The sequence below is a fragment of the Aythya ferina genome (assembly GCF_964211825.1).
Source record: "Aythya ferina genome assembly, chromosome: 3".
Classification (NCBI taxonomy): domain Eukaryota; kingdom Metazoa; phylum Chordata; class Aves; order Anseriformes; family Anatidae; genus Aythya; species Aythya ferina.
In genome coordinates this window covers 4,587,116-4,601,956 of record NC_140298.1, presented here as the reverse complement: position 1 = coordinate 4,601,956, position 14,841 = coordinate 4,587,116, and the positions used below count along the sequence as shown (strand labels likewise).

The following is a 14,841-nucleotide window of genomic DNA, read 5'->3' as shown; positions in this document are numbered from 1 at the left end:
TTATATTGAGTTTCATGTGTTCTTCAGTAATATTTACATTGCTGTGCTGTCCAAAGGCCCTGATCAGGATAATTCTGTTTTGCTAGGTACTGTGCAGATACTCATATAATCATGAACTAATTATCAGTTAACTCAGAAAATACAAAAATTAACATAAACGTGTTTTTCTCTCTCAAGTCTCTCACACCACAGTATTTCAGGTCACTGTGCCGCACGGCGATGGTTTCCAGGAATCTGCGAAACTGTCCTATTGTTGGACACCTATACAGCCTTCACTTAAAGGTGTGGAGTACATGATGCTCCATGATATAGATGTTTAAGATTGCTGTTGTGTGCTTGGGACTGCCTCTTCTGCGCCTGAAGTGGAAATCTGTGGTTCTCATACTGGTCCTGAGTCAGCTGCGCTTGTAATCCTGGCTGTGACATGTCGCAGAGAGCCTTGGTTGCCTAAGAGGCTTCCCTGTGGGACCGCAGCGGGTGTTGATGTATGTTGACTTAAAACTCCATAGATGGTTTCAGTTTACATTTGTTTTGTTCTTTATGCTTGGTTTGTTTTCATAAAAGTTTTTAAAGAAAAACAAAACAGCCACCCGCCAGAAAGAACACCAAACTTGGAAAATAGGTTTTAGTATAGAGTGGCAGTCACGGTTTTAGGTAACATTGGCAGGCCTAGGTTATTTGCAGTTCTTTGGTTCTGGAAACGTAAGTGTTTATTCCCAGTGTTCTGCTTCTCTTTCTTCAGTGATTGCCTGTTTAGCCCAACTGTTTTTGTCTAGCAACACTGAAGCCTTATAAAATCAGTTCACATTGATTAGTAGAGGCTTCTAGATATTATTCTGTTGCTCAAGCTTTGGGGCCATATTTGTTTTTTTCTTTAGTGTTTTATAAATAAATCATTAAAAAAACCACCACCAAACACAAGTGAGTTTACTTAAGTGTGAGAGATGGATGTAGCACTGCACATGGATGTGCTACTGGATGTACTACTACAGATTTTAGTCTTCTGTCCATCACTGTCAGCTAGGCTGCAGAACTCCTTCCAACATGATCAGGTCCATAAAAGACTTGAGATACTGGAGTGTATTTGTATAGTTCAGGATAACCCTTAATTGGGATGCTGAAGATGCTTGGCCTGACTTCTTGTCACGGAATCCTGGCATGTGGAGGGTACAAAGAAGAAACTTAAAGGAGGACTCCAGGTGTTCACCGTGAGGTAGAAAAGAAATAAATATATTCAGAACAGTGCATTGCTCAGCCTGGTATTTGGACTCTGGAGAGGATGAATATTTTATGTCGTAGATGCATGCATCACATATTATTTTAGATAATACATATATTTTATAATAAGAATATCACACGCGTTATCTGCATCACTCAGTCTGTAAGAGCTACTGTTGGGCAGGTGGCTGTCTGTAAGCTTTCGTATCAATTATTTGACTACCTGTAGGTTTTTGTGCAGATCTAAAGTTTCATTGGACTATTTGACTATGCCTGTTCATCTTGTGCAAGACTTCAAGACAGTTGCCTCTGCTGCATCGTGCATTTATTTACTTCCTTAAATTCTAATTCCTCAATGTTTTTACATTCAGAACCTTTGCAGAGCTTCCACTGGGGAGTTATTGGGGTAATCACCCAACTTTACGAAGCTAACCTAAATCTTTGCTTTCTTCCATTGAAGAAAAGCTTTATAAATTATTTATAAACTTTATGTTCGCTGTCTTCCATGTTTACTTTTGTCTTTGACGCATTTAAGGGGATGAGCAACCAGACTTAGAGGAAAATGACAATAACTTTTTCTTCATAGCAGTATTTCCCAAATTGTAGTTATCATGGACTGTGGTGAAGTACTACTCCAAATAAATCAGAATAACCAGCAGAAAAAAATGAGAGGAGGAACTTAAATCTTTTTAACTGTGAACTGTTAAATCAAAAGGGAAGGTGATGCTAAGATAAAGTAGTTTTTACTTCTTGTTTGTAATTGCAAGGCAATTGAAAGATAAACTCTGACTTTCATAGCTGAAAGGCTTCTATTTTTAGCGAGATATTTCAGCTTTTGTTCTGTACAGTGATTTTGGTTCATGCTATTTGATGTGATTAAAAATGATTTTGTCCTGAAACTTTTCCTGTTCAGGCTGCCGAAGACTGGTTCTTTCTTATTGCTCAAGCCGCTTGATCACTGATGCTGAAGATTAGTTACGTAAATCCCATTCTGCTGAGTTTTGTTGTGAGTTATGGGCTGTTGACATGTATTTGCTGAGATTTTTCTCTTTGTGTATAGTGAAATCTTATCCTTAAAGCTTAGGGAAGCTGTAGAAATTGACTTCCTTACTTTTGTTACCATATGTCATATTAAGGAAATTCACTTGCTTGGTTATAGTAAAGGTTTGCAAGTTTTATGCTGTAGATGCTCCCCCCCCTTCCTACTAGTGGGCCTACACAGACTTTACAGTAATTCCTGCTTAGTTATGTGAGTAACTTGAGCAAAATTCAAGAAAGAAAGGAAAACTCTTTCCATCTCTTACCGTTTGACTTTTTAAAAAATATTTGAATAGTGTGGAACTTGAAGTCGTTTTATTCCCTGTGAAAATTTCCCGTTAGTTTTTCTTTCGTGTCTTTGGGTGCTATATGGTGCTTCCTGTGCGAGGGTAGTTTTCAAGATGTGGAAATCCCAAGCAGTTACTGAGACATGTCCAAGGTGTTGTGTTGCAGTTTGTTCCAGATGTTTTCAGTGCCACTCCTTGGGGAGCCCAGCTGCTGTAAGTGTCCTTAGATGCTCAGGTGACGGGGAGCGCAGCGGGACACTGCTGGTAAGAGGACGGTTGGGCAGGGAGCTGTGTGCTGTGCCTGGGGGGGCAGGACCTTGGAGAGCAGACGCTGGCCCTATTTCTTTTCGCCTGGCCTGCATGGAGGTGTTGTCTGGGTGTTTGGAGGACCAAAGGTTTTGTTTTCTCTTGCATAGAGGGATTTATATGGCCTCAGGGGGACTAGGAGACTTCCTTTTAATTTGTAGAATTCTTTTTTTATATTTTTCTGCCGTGTTCAATGGTAAGATACGTCCCTCCATTGTTAATGCCAATTTTTCTTTTTGCGACTTTTAATTCCTCACTGCTTTGATTTCTCCACCTCATCTGCAGTTTACTTCTCTCTTCTGTGTTCAAGTAAGGTTGAGTGAGAAGAGCAGATCTCGTGTCCTGCAGTTGTGTTCTGTAGACAAGTGACAAGCAGTTTGCAATTTGGCATCCTAGAAATTGGAAGGAGAAAGCAGTGTTTACCAGGCTCCTTCATGTTAGTCTTGTATTTTCTACTTTGAGTATTTAGTTTCACCTAAGTACTTGATAATATTCCTACTCTGTCCTGTGCCTCATCATTATTGCAACCCTTCTGTTAGCTGTCTTTCAAAGTTGTTCTTTTTCTGTCCTCATGATTTTTTCCATTTCTCACTTTTCTGTTCTGCTTATCTGCATCTCTTTCTGCTCTTCTCTGTCCTCCGCCTTGCTTTATTATCTTCAGTGTTGTTGTATACATAGAGTTTTGTCCCTTCATGTTTCACTGTTTCCTTTAACAGTGTTCCGTAATACATTTTTCCCCTTTCCTGTGTTCTCTTGACCACTGTCTGCTCAGGTCTGATCTGGAAAAGATGAGAAATATCAGTAAGAAGTTTTCTGTAGATGATGGCAGCGCTACAGTGGTGTCTTGGTGCTTCCAGCAAGTTCTGTCAAGTCTCCTGCTGTACAGAGCAGAGCTTGCTAGTGAGGGAGATACAGATTCTCAGTGTGCATGTGGAATGGTTTTTGTGATGTACTTACATTTAAAACAAACAAGAACAATAATAAAACACGAAGGAAAAATAGAAAAAGGAAGTTTGCTTACTTTGTTATATGCTTTGTTTTAGATTTGCCAGTGCAAGGAGCTAGTAAGTGAGGGTTTTTATAGGCTAAGCCATGCATTTATAGTTGTCAGGATGCAGGGACAACCTGAAAAGTAATCTTACGCTCTTCAGAAGTGGTTGTGTTGATCATTGAATGCTGCATATACAAATGTCATGCTGCAATTAAATGTACTTGTGGCTATTTAATTTCTGTTGTTTAAGCATATGTTGTAACCTTTTTTTTCCTTTTAGTGCAGCAAATTGGTGGCTTCTGTAATCTAAACTCTGAGAAGAGGTGAGAAGCCGTTCTTTTCACCCTGTGCTTTGTACAGAAATTGATTTGCAATCTGAATGCTGAACATGAACACACAACTGTCAGGAACTCCATTGTTCTCTTAACACTTCATTAAAATACCCAGATTATTTGTAGTTTTACAAAGCTTTACTTTGTGAATTTTCCAGATCTGGTGTGTTTGGTGGAAGGTGAGCTTCTTGGGGAGATCTGGTGCAAAGGAATTCCTGCTATTTGTGGATAATATTAGAAGAGGAAAGGCTTATCCTGTTTATCTATACGTACTTCCATGCATGTGTCTAGAACTCCTCTGGGAGATGCAGCACTTCATCAACTGGTTGAAGCTGAAGCTTGTTGGAATAAGTCCTTGTGGAAAAAACGCCTTTGAGTGTTGCTTTTTTTAAGCTAATTTGTAGGTCTGTAAATGACTTTGCCTGAATTGTCTTGTTTTCAATCTCTACATCTGCATCCACACAGCAGATTGGTTCCCATCTAGGAGTGGCAAAGTTTTAGTAGTTGCTGTTGTTTTTCCCTCGCACCATACTAGGTCAATGTAGCCTCCAATTCATTGCAGTTTTATTAACTGACTTGCACTTGAAAATTTTTAATCTATGTAAATCTACAGAAACAGGCAAAACTTGTGTATGAAAACTGAAGTGAGGCAGGGCATTGTGATCTTAAATATGGTAGCCAAAAGGCTAGCTCTGTACATCTCTGTTAAGAACTGTATAGTTTCCTGGAGAACGTGCTATTTCCATACATGCTGTGCTAGTGAGCACGCAAGGATGATTTCTTGTAGCTGCCTTTTAGCAGGTTCATGAAGAATAACTGAAGCACTCAAGGTTTCTGCAGGCCTTGAGAAAGTTTTTTGTTCCAGCTATGGAAGCACATCACTTCTAATTTCTCGTTTTGTGTAAAACCAGCATCCTTGAAACTTGAAGTATTTCCCTACGTTCACAAGAGCAGATGTTCCACTTTTTAAGCCACAAGTGGATTTTTCTTGAAAAGGCAGTCTGTTAGCCACTGAAGTGTACCCCTGGACAAAAACCATGGTTCGAGAAGTCGTGTGAGATTAGTGTGAGTGCTTTATGCTGTGCTGTGCAGGGTTTGCTCTCTCAGGCTCTGTACTGTGCTTCCCAACCTATTTGAGGGAAAAGTAATAATTTTTCATGAGTGCTTAATTTAATTGTCAGGAAACAGTCGGTTGCCTGTTTATCTGTGACGTATAACTATTAAACTGCTCTGAATTTGTTACAACACAAACCCCTTTATTCTTACCACTACTTAAATTGTTTTTTCATGTTCATGGTGTGGGGAGACTGGGCTGAAAAACTAGAGTTTTCCAGAGTTCCCTTCTGCTGGTTGTCTCAGTTTTTGGCAAATCTAGGGATCAGTTTACATTCTAAAATTCTTGAGCATCGAGAAAACTGACAGCGTTTTCTCCTACCTCTGTTTAGAGGAGCTATGAACAGTGCTTGAAATGGGCACTGGCATGTCTGCACAGGAGGACAGCTCCAGAGAAGCAGTAGAAGGGCCAGGATATCAACATCTACTGCGGAATTTAGGAAATCATGTCTGGGAAAGGCTTGCATAATACGTTTTAAGCCACCCTTTTCCATCGCTTGGTATCACAGTCAGGAGGTGTATGGTGGAATTGCATCCCAGGCTGCCTGGCATCTATCTGTTGACACAAGTCCGAGCAGATGTTTAATTTATTTAATTATTTTGCTTGAAAGTATTTTCTTGAAAGTATTGTAGGATAGTGCTGGGGAATGTAAGCTCAGAAACTCAATACAAGTAAGTTCTTTTTCTTAGTTAAGGATGGTCTGTGTTTTTGCTGCATTGATTGGTTTCTGGCTTCTTTCACAGGTAGGAATACCCTGCTTCTTAGTGTATAAAACAGTAGTTCTTTTCCTCTGAGACTTTTTTGTTGAAGTTTTTTATTAGTAATCTCTGAAATTGGGCTTACACCACAAAGCATTCTATATCATAAGTCTCAGTGCTCTGTCTGCTGATACACTATTTAAAACAGATAGTTCTGATCACATTGGGTTTTCATCGCTAACTGAAAGCTCACTGAGTCTTAACAGCAATATCAGTTTGAATCTTTCCAAAGTGGGTTGGCTTCTAGGTTGTGTGTAGCCACGGTTATAGATTTGACCTGTGTGCACTTGCTGATACTTGACTTGCAAAATACTTGATTATACCAAAATGACATCTGTAAATATGTCTTCTGATGGGAGTGCATGCTTGTCGCGAAACTTAATGCGGTCTTGGAGATGTCTATATAGACCACAGACATTGCTTTGAGCAATTTTTCATTTGTTTTGGCCTACTAGCTTTAAGAAAAAAAAATGCACTGCATTACCAATAAATTGCTGAATATGATGTTTGAGTGAATTATTAAGTACCGATTATTTAGTAAAAGTGACTAAAATTTGAGCGTGTGTTTGAAAGTTGAGAGCAACCTTGGTGCTTGCCAATCCTTTCTCAGTATTTTATTTTCCTTTCTGATTGAGGGTTGCTTGTGTCTGTTTTGATGAAAACAAATAATGCCTTGGAGTTCAAATATTCAGCAAGCTGCTCTTGGGCTTTCTGGGGAACTGCCTGAAGCTCTGTTTAGTGTAATGACCCACTGCACGTTTATCATTCTTATCTTGTTGTTTAAGCAGGCTCAGATATACTTTGTAAGAAACAAATTAATATTTGTCTCTCAGATTTTGTCCTTAAAAGCTCAAAAACAGTTATGAGGTGCTTTTGTTATAAGTTGTTTGTAAACGGAGATGGATGCAGTTGTGGGCTCTGGCCTTTTTTTCTTTTTGTTGGGGGGGGAAGCAATTGTTGTTTTCTGTAACTGATTCATAGCGTGCCAAGGAGTACAGCTAAACTAATTTGCAAGGTTCCCTCTTGAAAATAGAATGCTTCCTGGAGTACTTCTTTTCATTTTTGCACTCCTTGTTACTTTTAATTAAGACTAATAGAAAGCCTCTTTAATTGCACGAACAAAGTTCCAAAAGCTACATTTTTGTTCTACTTGTAAAACAGTTTGATAAACTTTGAGATCAGTGCTTTCACTTTAAAGTATTTTTAAAAGTTTCAGAGCTGGGGTACGTGAAGAGAAGTCGTTCAAAACCACAGTTGTTCAAGTTGTGATACTGTTTTCTAAAGTACTGCTATTAAAAAGAAAGAATGCAAGTAAGTACTTCCATTTTAAGCTGGAGGTAAGCAACAATTTACCAGAGCATTCATTTCAGCATTGTCAGTGTTAGCCCTAGCTTTGAAATTTATGTTGGAGTAATAAGTGATATGCTAGGAAAGTCTGGTTTTATGCAATAATTGTCCAATCCTGAATTGATTCCTTAAGAAACTTAAAGTGGGCATTGTCAAATATTTATGATGGGCAGTCTGACTCTCTGCGTGTAGTGTACGTTTAGGTGATGTAAAGCAGACCTGGTTGTATGGGAATACTGCTTTAACTGAGCTGATTTATTTTTTTTTTCTATTAAAAGAAGAGGAGTAACAACTTTAATTTGAAGATGTACTCTTCTCAGAATTGTAACATCTCATTTGAAGTTAAAGATAATTTATGACACTGAGTTAAAACAGGACTCTGGAATAAGACTAAAAGAAATGTAATTTTTTAAATAGCTTTTTTCCTTAGTAATGTATAACTTGCCTTTCCCTGGAGAAGCAGGGGCGCAATATTTTTGCAGATGAAAATCCTGAGATAGCAGAAGTACTAGGAAATACAGTGCACAGGTCTCTTCACAGACATCTCGTGTCTGACATGACCAACCGTTATATATGCTCATAAACCCTTCTGTACCCAGGCTTACCTGTGCTGTGCCACCAGGATATTGCTCTCCTCTCTTGGGCTTCCATGGAAATGTAAGAGCTTGGACACTGCGCTGGGCCTCTGCAGGCTTTTGGCAGTGCCAGGGTTCTCCTGCTGCTGGCATAACCCAGCATGAACTGGGGATTTCACAGTCCTACCTAGGCTGGGTCACATTTCAATTGCTAGGTAGTACTGTGTGGATGCAGCGTCTGGACTTTGAGCTATGGCTGACTCCGGGAACTGTGTGGGTTCACCACCACGTCGTGTCTTAAGCTTTGCTGTGGCTGAAAGATGCAGTGCTTCTCTGGGCCTGAGCTGACTGAAGCAGTACGGTTGTGTTCTGTGTTTCAGGTGGTATATCTAAGATAAGAGATTATCTAGGTGATAATTCATCCTCGCTGTTCTGGGTAGAACCAGTTACAGCGTTCCTGATAAATTATCCACTGATCATCAAACTTTGACTGCATTAAAAATAATTTCATGTGGAACTGTTCTCCTCAGAAGCAGTTGCTGTGGTATGTTTGCTTCAGGCAGGTGAAAGTCACATGCTGCTCTGAATAAAGACAGCTGTTGGTTTTACTAAAAGTCCGTGGCTGTTTTAAAGGGGCATTTTAACCCAGAGCAATCGTGACCTAGCACGTGGAAAGCTGCATGATGGCAACGCTTCTGAAAGATGAGAATTCTTTAATTTCTTCATACAGCTTTTCAGTGTCAGCTTCTGCTATTTTGCTCCAGACTGCCTTAGCATTTTACAGTAAAAGAAAAATACACGTTTGCTGGAGAGGGTGAGGGAGATGGAATGGAAAGGGAAATGTATGTTAAATGAAGAGAGTGAGATTCAAAGAGAGAATAACTTTGTGGTATTTGCAGGGAACCGGGGAGATGCCTAAAGATAGAAATTACCTAAGATCAGCTGATTCGCCCTGTTCTGGTGAAGCTGTGTCTTACAGGCGGTCTGTCTGATGAACATACCATGGCCAATGCTACTCTGTGTACCTATGCTGTTTGTTGGAGTATACAATTACAGTAAAACCCCTAAGGCCGTCTGAAGAAGGGCTGTGAGGAACCACACTGAATAACTGTGACTGCTTTTGGGGGTTGCTGGGGCGCCAGCTCTAACTGCTTTTACCGAATGCTTTTGCACAGCCTCTGTATTTTCATTCAGAAGAAGAGACTGCTTAGACTTGCAAAACTTTCTTGTATTTCTTGAAATTGCTTTTATGCTTAAAAGTATAAGCCTCTGACAGAGGCCAGTAACTTGGTCGTGGTTTGTTTTTCTAAGGAAATGAGACTTAAAAGGTTTGTTAATTCCTATCTTCAAGTATGTTGTCTCTGTAATACTTGCTTGTCATCTCTGTATACTTTGCTTGGAATTACAAGTTTGCAGGAAATAACTTAATGAAGTTGGAGCATTTATAAATCTAAGAAATTTAGAGTTAGATTTAGACTTAAAAGGAATTCAGGTACGTTCTGGGATGGAAGTGGGTATAGTTACCAGTATGCTGTGCTGTAGTGGTATGATGAGGGTGGCCACTGACAGCTCAGTGTCATGAATACATCATAGAGGCACTTAGGAGCACCTTAACCATACATAATTTTATAACTGCAGTATTTTGAGTGACAGATCTGATTTTTCATGTATGAACCCTGGCACTCGAACAATATTTCTAATGCTGAAGAATTAACTGGCTATTTTTAGATAATAGTATATCCTGCGTAGTGTTCCAGTACTTTCTGATTACGTATACCCAATCAATGTTCTGGGGAGGTTTTATTTTACGGAGACTCTGGAATGGAAAGAAGACTTTTTTTTTTTTTTTTTTTTTCTCACTGAAAAGTTATGGGGAAGCACGAACAGTTAAACTATTCCTGTTGAACTTCAGATTGACACAGCTCTTTTATGTGCTCATCAGCAATGGCATTGTAAAGGTCTAGAAGAACTCTTATGAATAAATTTAAGGCAATCGTGAATCTTTTTTAATAAAAAAAGGAGGAATTCCAATTGTCGAAGGAGAAAGGGAATGGGAGAGGCTAAGCTCTGGCTGTCGTCTGATTTACTATCAATCATAAACAAAACTCCAGCAAATAACGAAAAACATCTCAGTGCATGTATGTGTATAAAATATTTACTGGTTCAATTTGAATGATGGTAATTCTATACAAGGCTATGTATATATTTATTTTAAGATTAGCGTTGTTGTCCTAATAGTATTTTGCTTAGCGCGTGGCTCTCATTTCCTCTATTTAGTCAGTATCGGGAAACAATTTCTGAGAATAATGTCCATTTTGAAAGTGATCTATTCTTTCCCATGAGAAGCTGATATCAGATGAGGCCTGGGGGAAGGGAGCAGAATCTGTATACAACCAGAACGTGTTACAGGTTTGAATGCGTAGGAATTGTAATATTACTTAGTGTTCTCTGTCTACCTCCTCCTTTTTAGTTTTGTTTCTGAAAGTAGGGAAAATCACTTTTAAAAATGATTATTTTTACTTGCCATTTGGTTTTGTGCTTAGTGTGATAAGTGACCTTTGGATATAAGATATTCCTCACAAGTCTAGCATGGTGGTTGTCCTTGAGGTCTAATTACAGTCTGTTCCTCTAGCTCTGAAGTTCTTGCTAAAAATGCACTTATGACCGGAGCTTCATTAGTTCACAGTTGAAGTTACAAAAGCTGCAAAGAAGGGGACGATATATTTTTCTTGTCTACTGTAATGTTTTAGTAGCTTTTTGAGTGGACTTTTTCCTTGTTTAGGAGATCATGTTGTTTCTAGTACTGTAAAATACCTTTAACAAATCACCCTATCACATAGCACTCGTGTTTTAATTTAAGGCTCGCAAAGTGAAGTGAAAGTGAAGGGAAATAGAAACAAGGAGTTTCTTTTTTTCCTGGAATGTGTCAAATTTTTACTTTGACCATCATGGGTTTTCGCCTCTTGTGAACTACTTCAATAAACCATTACGTTTTAAGTATGTCTAATTTCTAAAAATGAAGTATTTGAAAACTATGCCCTAGAAGATAGTTTTTTTTTATTTTTTATTTAAAAAAAAAAAAAAGGAAACAAAAAAACCTAAGCAATTATTATTTTGGGTCAGTTAAGTAGCTCAGTTCATTCTAGTGTGGTGTTACGGTGGCAGAAAGGTCTCTGAACAGTCTTGCTGTGGAGTCAGTGAAATGAGATGACGCAGTTCTGGAAAAAGTCCCCACATGGTAGTTGTAAAACATTTGGCTGGAATTTGCCTCCATACCAAGCTTTCTCCTTCCTGCTGGTTAGCCTTCTCTCAGATGGATCTGTTTAAGGCCTTCAGAGTTCAGCTTTTTTCCGTGCTCTAATAGTAGCAGTATCCTCAGACTGTTCACCTTTTGATGGGCAGTTGCTCCGGGTGGGATAAGGCAAAGTTACCCTTCTGGTCACTGAAGGTGATTGCTTCCCTCAGTCTTGTCCTCATGCTTTCCTTCCCAGCACCTCCTGCTGATGAACTCCGAGGGTTCGGTGGTTTACAAAGCTGACAAAAAAAAAAAAAAAAAAAAAAAAAAAAAATGGTTTTTAGTTAGATTGGTGAGTTGGACTTGCTTGGTTCTCTGTTGGGTCTTTGGGTTCCTGCCGGAGGGGTGATGGATGTTGGGAGTAGTGGAAATGCACGGCCATGGATGCTGTGAGCGGTGTGGACCTGGGGAGTGGGTTGTGCTGATTGTGAAACTGTATCTAGAGCAGGGAAAAGCTGTCTGTGTGGGGGCAAGGTACAGGAAAAAGGAAGGACTGGAGAGTGAGAAGAAGATCTAAAAGGCTTTGAGTGAGAAGAAAAATTTGCTGGAGCAGATTCAGGGAAGGAGCAGAAAGTTGAGCTCTGGGAGTAAATTAGAGAAGTTACCTCTAATGTTGCTGGCTTGCAAGAGCTTGGAGAAAGAAGCAGCCACTGGACACGGTGGGCAAAGAAGCTGAGCCTAGGAGCGGGGGGCCACTACTGAAAGAGGCACTGAGAGATCTTGGGAGGACCGGTTTTAAAGCTCTGGAGCCCATCTTGTTAATCCTTACTGAATTCTTAATTTGGGTCAGTGTAGGCAGTTTAGAGTCAGCCCTTGTATTCTCACACGTCTTCCAATTCAATAGCAATAGAGGCTCGTTGTATTTTGATGTCTCCCTTTCAAGTGGGGAATTCATTAGGTCAGCATTTCCTAAAATTTTCATGTTCCAGGTGTGCTTGCTTTGGGTTAAAACAGGCTGCAGCAGGCAGTTTTCCCCAGTGTTTAGCCCAGGCAGAGGCTGCTTGACTCACGACACAGCCGACACGTCCCGCTGCTTGTTTCTCCTAGGCTGCAAGGGAGGGGGGTACTCAGGACAGATAGGAGCACCCTGGGTGCTACTCTGGCATGCTTCTGCTGCTCTCAAAGCACACAGGTATGCCCGCAGGAATCACTTCTGTCCGTATGAAACTAGGAAACAAGGGAAGGTCCTAGCCACCAAATGAAGTTGCAGGAAAGGGGACTGTCAGAATAAAAGTTTTTCAGAAAGTTTGGTGATTTTTCAGTGCTGGGTTTGAAACACTGGAAGTGTGGGAGACGGGGGAGACAGCAGGTGTTGGAGGATGCTTGAATATGGGAGAGAAGTAGAGGACGTGCTCTATTTAAAAGCAGATGAGTCTGTCTTAACTATTGGCCCATTCAAGATAGATGAAAACGAGCTCAAAAGGTAAGAAAGATATCATTTGGAAGTGAAATCATATGCAGCAAGGGAGTCCTTACAGAACTGACTAACCCAAGAAACGCACAGGAGTGATGAGTGCAGTTGCTTTTATTGCTTTTCTATCTGCACTTCTTTCGATAAAAAATGGATAGAAAGGCTTCATAAGCAATTTTTGCTGTATCAGAAGCTGCATGTGGCCCTAAAGGGAGGTGCCGTAAATCAATGGGTATCCCCAAAGTTGATATTCAGAATGAGCCAAGAACTACAAAGCCTAAGATTTAAGTTCTGGTAGTGCTAACATAAATCAGCTCAGCTGAAAAGTGTCATTTCTGCAGAGGGATAAAAGAGCTTGAGGTAAGGCCCGGTAGGAGAAGCCCTGCTGGATGTGCCACTGCCCCTTTTGGTAAGGGCACCAACTGAGATCTGATGAAATCCACTGGGAGACTGCGGCCTCTGGTTGCTTCTGTTCTGAGCTTCCTGAGTACTTCCAGGAAAAAGAACAATGCTACAAAAGTACAAAAAAAGTACAAAGCCAACCAAACAAAACACAAAACATGAAGTGTACAGGTTGCCACTCTATTAATTAGCAATGATTAATGAATAAGACCAGTTGAGGTTGATCTATGTGTGAGATGTAGAATGTATAAGCTTTCTACAAATACCCAATTTCTCCTACTAGTGCACGTGCTTTTTTATTATTATTATTATTATTTTGAGCCAGGGGCATAAGCTTCAGTGTTCCATAACTTTTAGCATCTGTACACTTCATGTGGCAATTCTAGCTGCTGCTTTGGAGGGACCAGTTTACTGAACTTCGTGTACCTTTCTTAAAAGGAGGGGGTTTGGAAGTGTTTCAGACTATCACAGAGAAAAGGCTGCTCTGCAAGTTGGGTGTTAGTGACTTTTTAGAGCATATTTTTAAGTAGGGAAATGTTTTTATAAATGTAGCAATGTGTGTGTCAGACTGTCCAAGTTAGAAATCAGCTCACTGCTACTCAGTTATTGTCAGAGGTTTTTGTGTCAAGTTTAAAAGAACTCATCTTAATGAAAAAGTTAACAACGTTCAGAAAAACAAGGTTTTATGAACTTACACCGAGTAAGGTGATGGTGGTTTTTGGTGTTACTTTTGTTTTGGTTTGTCTTTTTGTTGTAAGATTGACCTAAGTTGTTTGACACAGTTGTTGACTTCTCCGGTGCTAAACTTTGGCCTTAAAGTCAAGTGTCTTGGTAATTTCTGGGGTTTAAAATAACAAAGTATTAAGGGATACCCATGTGGCCATCTGCTTGTCAGCTTGGTACCTTGCCCAAGTGTTACAAAGGGATCTTCAAGTGAGACAGAGGAGTGTCACTTGTAAGTATCCTCCTGAGACAGTTCTCAATGTTTTTAAAAATTATTTATATATTTATATACACATATATGCACACATGTGCATATATAATATCCTTATTTCAAAAATAATATAATTATTTGTCTTGTGTGAATTTTCTGAAGTGGCGTTCTTCTTAAGTTTACTCTCTGATCTGTGTCAGCAGGATTTCATTAGCTTTAGTTTTTGGAAACCTCTACTGACAGTTCACATAGGACCTTGCAAGCCTGATGCTGGGAAGGAGGTTGAGGCAGGGGTTCTGCAGTGCTTGTTTTGTTAGAGAACCTTTCCCACAAAGCTTACTTGTGAAGGAGCTTTGTAAGCACGTAATACTTGAAATTTCATGTGAAAGGTGGAAATGAATAGATTATTATGAAGTGAAATGGTCAACTTAAAGAAGAACCCTAACATTCTCAATTTGTGTAGTAATTAGATAATTGTAGAACCACAGGGAAATCTAGGGCAAGGAGCAAATGGGAATTTTGTGTTGATAGCTGGAGAAGGGTATGTGGCCGGTAGGCAGAGTCCAGTGCTCAAATATATATAACTGGTGGATACAGAATTGGAAGGGTGAACTACTGATGTTTGGCTTATTAGAGGGTGTAAACATTTTTTAGATGAAGGTGGAATACTTGATGATAACTCACTGAAAGTTTTCAGATTTGAATTTGGTACAAAACTGTTCTGGTATCTGGCTCTACTAAGTGTGGTAAATGTTTATCATTTTGCCAATTAGTCGGTTGGTACAGTTAAATTTCAGTAAAGCCATGTCTATATTTGAAAACAATAACCAACA

General features: G+C 39.6%; 1 protein-coding gene across 9 annotated transcripts in view; it reads left to right on the top strand.

Moving 5' to 3' along the window:
* Nucleotides 1-14,841, top strand: part of USP34 (ubiquitin specific peptidase 34) — a 135,208-nt gene that overhangs the window by 4,344 nt on the left and 116,023 nt on the right. The gene's annotated exons all lie outside the window — the stretch shown is intronic.